This window comes from Chelonia mydas, chromosome 15, assembly GCF_015237465.2.
Source record: "Chelonia mydas isolate rCheMyd1 chromosome 15, rCheMyd1.pri.v2, whole genome shotgun sequence".
In the NCBI taxonomy this organism is placed as follows: domain Eukaryota; kingdom Metazoa; phylum Chordata; order Testudines; family Cheloniidae; genus Chelonia; species Chelonia mydas.
In genome coordinates this window covers 23,118,321-23,130,639 of record NC_057856.1, presented here as the reverse complement: position 1 = coordinate 23,130,639, position 12,319 = coordinate 23,118,321, and the positions used below count along the sequence as shown (strand labels likewise).

Genomic DNA, 12,319 nt, shown 5'->3' with positions numbered 1-12,319 from the left:
TTTTAGCTTCAGTCTAGCTAGCATGGCTAACACAGGTATGCCTACCTACACTGCAGTCACTCATCTGACTGCAGTGTAGACAGACCCGCAGCTGCCCCCTGCGCCCCAGAGGGAAGCAACATCTTTTAGAGTGGCACTGCCCTGTCTCAAACCAAGAGGAGACAGATGCTGGGGGTGGAGCACTGTCCTGCTCTTCCAGGTTTGGGGAAGGAGTAGCCCATGTGAGCCAGGCTGGGCTCAGGCCCTGCCTTCTGAGTGGAAGGGGCTCCCTGAGAGGGAGGGTTGCCAGTTTTGGTTGGACGTAGTCCTGGAGATTTAATCCCATGACAATCTTTAATTAAAGATTTATCTTTAATTCCTGGAGACTCCCGGCCAATCCTGGGCAAGCTCTCTTACTGGGAGTTTAGGGAGTCCAGAGTTTTGCAGAAGCAGACCCAATCGGTCTAGGTGATCCTGAACAGTTTAGTAAGATCCAAACACCTCTAGGGTCAATAGCACCAGAAAGTAAGACTTAGAAAGTGAAACGTCCTATTCAATTAAGATGTAACAGGAATTTTGTAGGACCCAGGCTTACATTCAAGTTAATAGGCAACACTCTATATGGAACTATTCTAATGATTTACAATAAATGCAGAATAAATTTTGTAACCTGGAGCACATGCAATAACTGTCCTTCTACACAATGTCTGTGCAGCACCTAGCACCACGGGGCTCTGATCCTGATTGAGGCTTCTGGGGTATGTCTACACTGTGCATTAAGCCCAAGCTCTGACTCAGTTTTGAGCCCAAGCTCCCCTTCTGTCTACACACAGATCAGTCTGACGTGGGTCAGCAAGCACTCAGAACCCAGCTCCTAGGATCCTGCTAGTGGGGTGGATCAGAGCCCAAGTCCTGCTGTGACTTGGGTCTGAACCTTATCATTTTGCGGTGTGGACACAGATGAAGCTGCAGACTGGAGTCATACGATCTACACAGGGCAGCAGTATGGATGTGTTAGCATGGTTGTAAGACCTGCATCCAACTACTGTAATACTAGCTTTACACTGCAGTGTGGATGCTCAAGCACAGATTTGGAGAAAGTCCACAAGCCCAGGTCCCACAGATCCAGGTTTACAACCCAGCACAGACATCACCTTGGTGTCCTGTAATACAAGTAGCTGCTGCACCATGACTGTAAGCCCAGTGACTTGCTACTGCATCTTTCTGTTTGATTCCACACCTTCCAAGGTTATGTTGTTTAGGTGTTAGTGCAGTAGGAGTACTTCTCTGAATAAGCTATGGCCTAGTCTGGGTTTAAATGCAGTATGAAAAGGAGAAAGATTAGCTCACAACCAGAGAGAATGAATTGGGTCATTGGCAGTGATTGAGACAGGAGGAGTAAGCACTGCTTACTCAAGCTAGGGAGAGAAGGGACAATATCCCTTTCTTCTGTTTTAGGAAGCATGGTCTTGTTCTTAAAGTGTGGCAGTGACACTCTGGAGGCCTGGGTTTGATTTCCAAGTGATACAGACTTCCTGTGCAACACTGAGCTAATCTCTATAGCTCTGTTCCCCATCTGGAAAATGGGAACAGGAGTCCTGCTTTGTTTTGTCTAGTTACATTATAAACCCTTCTTACTATGTGTCTGTACAGTGCCTTGCACCATGAGACCCAATCTCAGTTAAGGCGAGAAGGTGCTACCATAATATGAATTGTAAGTTCTATGCAACCCCTTCTCTTAACTCCTGGTTGTGGATAGTATGCAGATCTATTCTCCTGGATAGTGTAATGTCTATTTGGTTCCTAGACATACTGTACATTAGATATTACCTCCAAACAGAGGGATTTGTGCAAGATGTAGCAAACAGAAACTCACTGACTGGGAGTGTGGAGATGATATTTAGGAGGACAGATACAATCTGCAAACAACTGGAACAGGATCAAGGGCATTGCCTCTCTTTCTCACACACATAGAGCAGGAATTAAGGATGCACCAGTCAGGAAGTATTCTAAGTGGGACTGGGTCAGTTTGGTAAATTTACCCAGACCCAATACATGGAGAAATGATCTGTGCACAACTTTGACAGAGACGCTAATCTTTTATAGAAACTAGCTTTGGGCTTGTATTTTGAACCATTTCTGCAGCCCGCTTCACTTCTCAGCATGCTTTTCTCATCCCACCTCTCTACTGGGAGGGAGTCAGGGGTTGCTGCAAGCACAGCTGAGATATAGAAAATGTAAATTGCACACAAACAGATGCAGATGGAATTGAATAGTAAAATAAGAATCAGGGTGGGGGGAGGGTCAGTTTTGCAGCATCTTGCGCTTTCGAAATGTTCACAAGAAACTTTCTCCCTGACTCTACTTCTGGAAAGGGCAATTAGAAGAAACGGTCCAGCAATGACAAAAAAAAAAAAGGCATTAAACCCACAACAAGCTATCCATTATGGTGTTTGGTTAAGTTTTGGATTTAAAAAAAACCTAAAGACACAATTCTGAGAGTACTCATGAATAAGGATTAGCACTGCGAACACAAACAAAACCTAAGAAAGAGACAAGGGACTTCCCAAAGGGTCAGTAGCAGAGAACCTATCTGTGCCTTAGCCTCTGCTCTAACCACTAGATAATATTACCTCCAGGAGAAGAGAAACTGAAGGCCAGCTGTAAAATTCACCCGTTAACAGTGAGCTTGTACACATGTTTTGCAAGTGTTCCTTCTCATTTTCAGTGGTCCACCATAAAATCTGAAACAGAAGGTTTGCCCATTCATTGGGGATAGAATGGCAATATAAGTGAAGTGATCACCCATAACTTAGGAAGATTTATGTTTCCTATACTTAGTGCTTGTAGATTTTCCTTCCTCTTTTCACTTCTTCATTGATTGTATCTAGCTTCTCTCGGCTTAGAAAATTTTTCTTCATTATAAATAGATCTGGATTTTAGTTTTCTGGCCAGGCCTAAGCCTCCCGAAAGCTCAAGGATGGTTGGACTCTAGACAGCGACTTAGCTCATCCTGGGCTAACTTGAGCTCCAAGAGTTCTCTCAACTTTTGAAGGTGCTCAAACCTAACGGGGAGGAGGGCGCGCTTGGTTTTATCCAGCTCTACTTATTAGCTAACTTGGCAGGCAGCTTTCACTAAGTTAGTAGGTTACTCATGCAGGGCCTGATCCAATACCTTCAAATGACAGCAGAGGGTGCAGAGTTGAGCCCGAAACATCCTGAGAAAGCTAGTAAGAATAATATTGATGTGCAGGGCCACAAATGGAAGGCCTTCGAGAAAGGTAAGAAGGTGCTGTCACAGAGGGATACTTAAGGTCAGGCTTGACAAAGCCCTGGCTGGGATGATTTAGTCGGGGATCGATCCTGCTTCGAGCAGGAGGTTGGACTAGATGACCTCCTGAGGTCCCTTCCAACCCTGATATTCTATGATTCTACTTTGGCTGAAGAGATAAGGAGCTCTCCTAATCAACAGTGGAAAACAGATTCAAGCCAAGTGGAGAGGGGGCATCTCAGTTGACGTAACTAGCCACTTCCATTTCTCCTTGTGTATACTTACCAACATAACTTCCTCTCCTCTCCCCACAAACAGTCGCTCTCTGAATTTGACCCTTTGAGTCTGAGAATAGAGGAGTCTTTGTTGGTACCTCCTGTGCTGAGAAGCCAGAAGAGATGCAGGTGAAGAAAAGCAGCTAACAGGAATAGGAGCTAACGGTACTTGCACTCCTGCTCTTTCCTCAATCCGTAAGAAGAACTAACGCCGTTACCCTAGAGGTGTGAGGGCTGAGGGGGTGCACGCACTGGTGTTGCTAAACCACTGCGGATACACTGCTAATGTAAAATAGGGTAGCTTATCAGGATACACTGCATCTGTGTAAGCCTCCTGTGGGGGCAGCACATCTCCATGACCGGATTGTACTAGTGTAGCTTCTTTACCCCAGCGCAACTCGCCCTAGTCTAGACAAGTCCTATTTCCTCACAGTTCATTGACTGGGTCTAAGGAAGTCTAATTTAAACACGTCACCTCTGAATTTGGTTTGCAGTCTTTCCGATTTTATTTACATCAGCACCATTGCTGCCATGGCAACATGGTAGTTACTCCTGTGCAATACTGAGCCAACCAAAATTGTGCCTGAATTGGGAGCCATGTCTTAGAGCATTATAACAACTTGAGCAGGTAGTATCTTGGCAACTCAACACTTAAACCATGTGCATATTTTACTCACACACACAAGCTCAGAAGTGTGTGTAATTACACACATGCATATACAGAAACATTCTTGTATTTAGAAAAAGAGAGTGAAAAAAAATAGCCCCTTTAACTCAGATGACAAATTCAGCCACTTATGTAAACCTATGGCAAAATTCAAGAAGTATAGGATTTCTAAGTGTGAAATAATGTGAAATAACAGCTGGAAAGAACCACAGAGCAGCTGTTAATATAAATAATTTACCATTAATTGTTTCCATAGACACTCCTGAAACTGTCATGCCAAGAAGTCTTGTAACAGGGTGACAATGGAAAAAGGAGTGAGTGGTAAAAGCATGCATTTATGCACTATGTTCCCAGTGCTTTCTGAAGCATTTGCTTATTACCAGCTTTCTGGAGCTGTTCCTTAAAATGGTACTTTGTCACAAAAAGAAACAAAAGTCAGGAATTTTATTTCAGCCACAAGTGTGGGAGAGGATAGAAATTGTAAGTGAATTATAAAAGCAGGGATACTGAAGCCTGCCTCAAACTAGATAGTTACGGATCCATTTTATGAATCCTAAATGCAGGATCAAGTTTAGGGAGACCTTGGATCTGATTCTGCTCCCATTTATACTGGTATAAATCAAGTATATATTCCATAAAGTTACTCCTGATTAGTGGTGAATGAAATTTAGAATCTCCACACCACACCCCAAATTGGGATGAAAAAATTGAAGTTTAAATAATTTCCATTATGGAGAAAAAATTGAGAGTTTTGCACAGAAAGTTTTGACGGTTTTTGGTTTGTTGAACTGACCCAAATGTTTTGTTTTGAGTCAGTTCAACTCTGAGACTGCATTTTCCCATGGTGGCACATTGCCTTATGGGAGTTGTAGTTCCACAGCCTGATGCCATATTTTCCTCTTCTAAGGCCAGGCTCCCTGGCTGGACTATATCTTCCATGATGCACCACATAAAACTTGGGCGGGGGAAAAATCTATATTGCATTATGGGAGATGTAGTCCTGCAGGAAGCTCAGTCTATAGGAGAGAATGGGGGTATGAATTACAACTCCGAAAAGGCAAAGTGTTGATAGGGAAATGCAGGTTAGTGTTTTATTGAAAGGATTCAAAACAAAATGAAATATTCCAATTTGGGTTGAACTGACCTGAAAACAACATTCCATTTCGATCTTCCCGACAGGAAAAAAAAAAAACTTTTTTTGGGGCAAAATAGAGATTTTCCTGAGGAAGATTTCAATTTTGTGGCAGACATTCTTCCCATCCCCCCCGCATTCGAAAAATCCCTCCAACAGAAAATTCCCAAACAGCTCTCCTCATGGTTAACACCAGCAGAAGCGAGCATGGAAACGGACCACCTATGCATGGTCTTTTAAGCCCAGAGTCAGTAGTCCCATCCTTATTCAGCAAATCACTTGTGTATGTTCTTAATTTCAACCAGATGTTTAAATGTTTCATTGCATGAGGACTTTAAATGAGCCAGGGAGAACTACGAAGTCTATCTGGCCCTATAAGCCTCAATAAAAATTCCTTTTATAAGCCCTACTTCTTGTCTTCTGCAAGGACAATACTGTAATAAAAATGAATTTGCTCTTGGTCCTTCAATGAGGGAGTAGAAACAACAGCCCCTGATACCTCAAATAATGAAGAGATCATGAACAATCCATAAGTTGAAATTGGACTGCACAAACTATTGCTTCCAAAATGATGAAACCCTTTTAGACTAAACAATTCATGGGCCGAGAGGGATAAGCCTACAATGAAGAGTTTGACTAGCTCTAGTCATAAGGGAAAAACAAAAGCTGTATGAAGTGTAGAACGCTCTTGTGGGTTGAGTTCAAAGTCAGTCAAGATTTGAGTTCAGTCTGTATTCTTAATCCTGACATGGATCATTAGAACCATATATGCCTATCTTTTTTTTGGTCTGCTAAAGCTTCTGCAATGGTTTGGTGATATCTGGATATCCTCAAATCCTCTGGAGCTCCTGATTGTGGTATATGGAGAGTCTGAGCCACGTTCATAGGGGGCAAACTGCAAAGATTCAAGGGATCGAGGCCAAATACTGGGATCAAGGCCAAATCCTGGAAACCAAACCTATTTTTAAAAAGTTAACTATTCAGGCACAACAAATGCCACCACCTCATTGAAGTGGCTGCTTGTCCTTTCTTCACCTGAACCTGCCTCCTTTCTGGGAGCTCATCTTGGAGAGAATTTCCATTCTGCCCTGCTTTTAAAGGGATAGTCCCACCTCCCAGGACTCCAGTCACAGACTAAACTCAAAGTTTTAGTCAAAGCATTCAACAATCCATTTTTTTTTTAAAAAAAATTCCAACCAGACCTAGTCGTTATCAACCTGGATTGTAAAGTGCAAAATTAGCAAACCAAATGCGAAAGTCTCCATATCCCATCCTCAGAAGCTTTCTATCTCCTTTGAAGACAGTTTTAAAAATGAATTATTGATTCAGCTGTATAAGTATTAAAAACAAACCAACCAACACCAGCATTTAAGTCAATTATTTGCCCAGACCACCACAAATCAGCTGCCATCCTTCTTGTTTTTTTTAAAAGGATTTTTTTTGGAGGTGAACTGCATTGCTATTCTGTTAATAAAAACACATCATGTGGAGCGAGTTACTTTATCTCTAACTATAGCTGGTTTTTCAAAGGTGTAAATGATCTCAAGGGAAACATCACGACAGTGACAGAAAACTCGTTAGAAGCGAAGAGGCCAAACTTCCCCCAAAGTACTAATAAGCTCCCTGAGGCACTGGTCATTTTAAACTGTGCATAATATTTTGTTCTTGGATTAATGCAATGCAGCATGTAGGAATTTATTGTGTATATTGTCCATTTTTAACACAGTAAAATTGCATTACATCCACTTCATGCTTTCACATTTGTGTCTGATTTCCTTATCAGTATAAGTTTAGATGTATTAGGAGATTTCACTGGCCAGTGTTCAGAGGAAAATCTTATTCAAGGAGCATTAGTTGAGAATGTACTGCAAAATAATTTCGTTTGCAAGGGAACTTGCCCGGCCACCTATAATCTTTGCCTTTCCATTAGACGCTCATTATACATCAGCAGTAGGTCAATCTCAAAAGTTTTTTGTTTTTTTTTGTTTTTTTTTTTTACTTAATACAGACACACACACACACACGCACTTTTTTTTAATACATTTTTATACATACCCCTAGAATTACTGGGTCTCAAAATATCAGGCTAAAGTACTGAGAGAAAGCTGTTCTCTCCCTTTGCTCCCCATGAAAGTGTCATTTGGTTTCCTGTGCACTTCACCCTTTATATTCCCCACAACTCCTCAGACACTATTTTGTTTTCATGAGACTTTGTGACCTACCTTGGAAAGACTCTCACTGTACTGCCCTGGAGACTTTACTCTTTGATAGAGGAGATCAACCAGAACAAGAGTAATTGTAGACATGTTTTCATCTTTGTGTCTGGAAGTGCAAAAACCTAAGCTGGGTTGGCAATACAGAGAAAATACAAAATACGGGAACAGCCTGACAGAGCTGTGGCTCACACTATCTTTTCTCCATCTATAGTTGGCACGGTGGCTGCTCCTCTTCAGTATGAGCCTGGACACGTTGACACATGGTTCTGTAAATTGCTTCCATATACTTCATTTGATAGGGGGATTCCTGAGAAGGCACCCAGAGACTTCAGCCAGTGCAGTGCAACCTCATCTCTTTTAATGGTTTGAATAGAGACTGGGAGTGGCTGGGTCATTACACATATTGAATCTATTTCCACATGTCAAGTATCCTCACACCTTCTTGTCAACTGTCTAAATGGGCCATCTTGATTATTACTAGAAAAGTTTTTTTCTCCCGCTGATAATAGCGTATCTTAATTAATTAGCCTCTTACAGTTTGTATGGCAACTTCCACCTTCTCTGTATGTGTGTGTATATATATATATCGTCTTACTATATGTTCCATTCTATGCATCCGATGAAGTGGGCTGTAGCCCATGAAAGCTTATGCGCTAATAAATTCGTTAGTCTCTAAGGTGCCACAAGTACTCCTGTTCTTTTTAGTGGTTTAGGAGTTACTATGTCTGTCACTCAAGGATTTCCCTATCCTGGAGGAAACATATGACCAGATCGGCTGTATTGAGGGTGGGTTTGCACTGCTGGAGTTCACCAGATATTCACATTGTTAAGGTTCCTGAAGGGACTGAAGTTGACAGATTTATCCCACAGTGGTCTACTGAGAATTAAGCTAAACAATCATGATTGTTTACACAGCATCCAGGTACTGATAGCACTTTACAAGAATATGACAGACAGATTTTGCCCTGAATATACAATGATAAAATCCAAAGTTCTGGACAAATCTTCCTTGGGTATAAGAGTAAGATGTAACAGGCTTAATTCTCAGTTTGTATGAACTGACCTCTTTTGAGCCATGCCAATTTACACCAATAGAGGATTTGCCCCAAATTTTTAAAACCTATTTTGTTTCTTTGCCTGGGCTAAGGAAAAATTATGTTACCTTTTATCCCCCAGGGGATGCACTGAATTGCAATGCATCACTTTTGGTTTCACCAGTCAAATTTCATTAGCTGCAACCGAACAAAAGATATGCATCAGCTAGGACATTTGAGAACAACCTGCTTTCTCATAAATAAGGCTTTTAAAAAAAACTTTTCAAACAGTTGTTGCTCAAGGTATGTCTGCCCTCAACACACTGAAGAGGGGCTGCTGCAGTGCTTTAGAGTAGACACCCACTACAGCGACAGGAAGGGTTCTCCCATTACTGTAGTTAATCCACATCCCCTAGAGGTGGTAGGATGTCTACACTGAGGGTTAGGTTGATATAGCTACCTCTCTCAGGAGTGTGGATTTTTTCATATCCCTGAGAGCTGAAGCTATGCCTAAGTAAGTTTTCAGTGTAGACCAGCCCTAAGAGTTAAAGGGCCAGACGCTCAGGTCCCAGAAATCAACAGAGTAACACACATGAGAAAATTCCGCTCTCAAAACATGGGTCAGGATTACACAATTGGGGCTTTAAATATTTATGCATGGAAAAAGACCAAACCCTATATACACCCAGATCCTACAAATACTTGGGCCAGACTGTCAGCTGATGTAAAGTGGGATAATTTCATTTGCTTCAGTGCACATATGGCGATTTACACCAGCCCAGGATCTGGCTGCTCTTACTGATCATAGGACTTCCAACAATTTGAATTCAATAAGTGTGGTGGATAGACCAGGGAACATATGTTCCATTCCCAGTTCTGCCACTTCACCCTCTGCCTCACTTTCCCCATCTGTAAAAGTCGGGATAATTATATTGAACTCCTTTGTAAAGTGATTTGAGATCTACTGATGAAGAGAGTGTTCTATACAAGACTGATTTACACCTTGAAAAAATGCTAGCATCAGTAAGTATTTGCAGGACCGGACCTACAGTTATAACTATTCCTTTGGTTTCAGAGTAGCAGCCGTGTTAGTCTGTATCCGCAAAAAGAAAAAGAGTACTTGTGGCACCTTAGAGACTAACAAAGTTATTTGAGCATAAGCTTTCGTGAGCTACAGCTCACTTCATCAGATGCATGTAGAGAGGAAAGGAAGGGGATTAGGACAAAGGGAGAGTTTGTTAGTTAAAAACAAACATCTTGAACACCAAGTTTAATTTTGTAACATGTTGGGAACCTCTGGAATGAAAGGTGCTAATGTAAGATATCACAGTTTCCAACCTAACATTCTTCCAGAAAAGTAAACAGATTGAAAACTGTCATAAATGCTCTCTTCCTTTCCCCAGTTCTCCGTAAGATTTGAGTGGGAATGCAAGAGAACTAAAGTAAATTATATTTGTTTTTGTATAGGTTATGCTGAGCCCATTAAACCAAGTACGCATAAGTCAGAAGTTAAGTACTTGTTTCCAATGCAAAGCTAATGGGAAAATAGGCAGTGTGCATTCAGGACTTCACAGGCCAAGTAATTTGATTAAAATACTGTATGAACATTGATCTAGGAGGTAATCAACATCAGAAAGCCAGCAGTTTCATTTTGTTTTGAAATCTTAGCATAGAGCCCACAAGATTCCCAGTACTTCTGGGGCTTAACAAGGTCAGGAATAGCCTGACAATAGCTTTATAGCATATCCAGCAAAACCAAGCAAGTGTTGCGGTCACAGAGAATTTTAAGTAAGCTTTTTGGAATATAGGTGTTCTTGTGTTTTAAATGTTGGGTTGCCTCTTAATAGATCCTTAATTCAGCAACCCGTAGTCAACACATTTCACCTCCATCTGTGGACCCAGACCAGATAGCCATTTATAGCCCAAGAGCAGCTTCTTGAACTACATCCAAATGTTCTTCCAGTTGTGTCCAGGTCATTCCAAGAGGTCAGTCACTGCAAATAATGATCCTGATGTGGCTGGAGCCATGGGAAGAGAGAGAGCGCGCAGCCAAACTGATTTTCCTCTAATGGCTCCAATCTACGGAGCCTTAATAAGATGGAGGTTTAAAATTCATAGCAGCAGCAGCAGCTAAAAAGCCACCATCAGGATTTTAAACAGGAGATCAGTTAAGACTCAGAGCTGAAATCTCTACCAGAGAGTTGACAATTCTCAGGCTGTTTTTGCAGGTTTGGAGAAAGTTTAGAGAATACAGATTGGGTCCCAGCATCAAAGTGCCAATTCTATAACACAGTATCTCTACATGACAAGAGTCTATTGCACCAGTGCAGTTTATTACACTATCCCTTGCAGGTCTCAAAATTTTTTTTAACTGCTGTTTGCAAAACTCATCTTTTAGGGGCATGTCTACACGTTCCCACCGTTCAGATTCTGGGGGTGTGAGGCAGCGTGTGCTAAAGTGCTGTGCTGTGACTCCCTCATGTGGATGCTACGGGGGTGAACTAAAAGGTTCCTATTTCACATATATATAATCCTCTTCAAATAGGATTACATTAATATGACCGAGGGGCCTTTTAGTTCACTCCCGCTGTGTTCACATGGAGGTGTTAGAGCCCAGCATTGTAGTGCACGCTCCGATTCACACCCCCATAATCTGAACTGCAAGGCAGTATAAACAAGCCCTGAGGTATAGGTTTAGGTCTTATGCCTTTAATGGGACTCAGGCAAGTCCTTGTTGTTGTGCCAAATTAGGGTCAGGTTTTAAGTGCTGTGCTGCCTGACTAGTTTGTCGTCTAAGGCTATGTCCACACTACAGCTTAAGTCGGTATAAAAGTTATGTCTCTCAGGGGAGTGAATAAGCGATGTAAGTTACACCAACCTAAGTGCCGGTGCGGACAGCACCACATTAGTGGGAGAGCTTCCCCCGCCAACCTAGCTACTGCCACTCATGGGGGCTGGAGGAATTAAGTCAACAGGAGAGCTTTCTCCCATCGGCTTTGAGCATCTGCACTTGCAGCATTACAGTAAGCCCCGTTGTGTAGCCATAGCGTTAGGGACAGCAGGTGTGGGAGTTAGTATCTTTTATTGGGCCAACTTCTGTAGGTGAAAGAGACCAGCTTTTGAGCTTACACAGAGCTCTTCTTCGGGCCTGTGTAAGCTCGAAAGCTTGTCTCCTTCACCAACAAAAGTTGGTCCAATAAAAAGGTATTATCCCGTCCACCCTGTCTCGCTGATGTCCTGGGACCAACACGGCCACAGTAAACACTGCACACAACAATGGAAGATTTCATAGTTTGTCTCAACATCTGTGTATGATTTCCTTTCATGCCACATATTATACATTGGACAATCATCATCGCTTGTAGGAATCTCAAGACCTACATCACGTACTGTCAATAAGACACAAAATTAGGGAACAATTTCTTCTGGCGTAGAATAAAAGTCACTCAATACAGAGAATGGATAGCCAGAGAACTCTGATGGGTGGAGTTAGCAGGAATTTGAGCCCTGCTTACACATGCCAGGAAAACACCTAGGCTTAGAGTCCCCTATGCTCCTTGCATCATGGTTTCTAAGTATAATACACACTTTTCTAGGACACTTACATGCGGCAGTAAATGGGGTGGGGGAGGGGAGCCAGAGGTGCGGTCCTGCCTGGCTTGTCTAAATCCAAACTGTCATTGTACTGAAATGCTTAGAGGAGCTTCATAAAGTGTTCAAATCCACTAAATTTAAATGGAATTTG

General features: G+C 42.1%; 1 long non-coding RNA gene across 4 annotated transcripts in view; it reads right to left on the bottom strand.

The window, feature by feature from the left end:
* The window catches only part of LOC119563780, an 84,742-nt gene that overhangs the window by 40,258 nt on the left and 32,165 nt on the right, over positions 1-12,319 (bottom strand). The gene's annotated exons all lie outside the window — the stretch shown is intronic.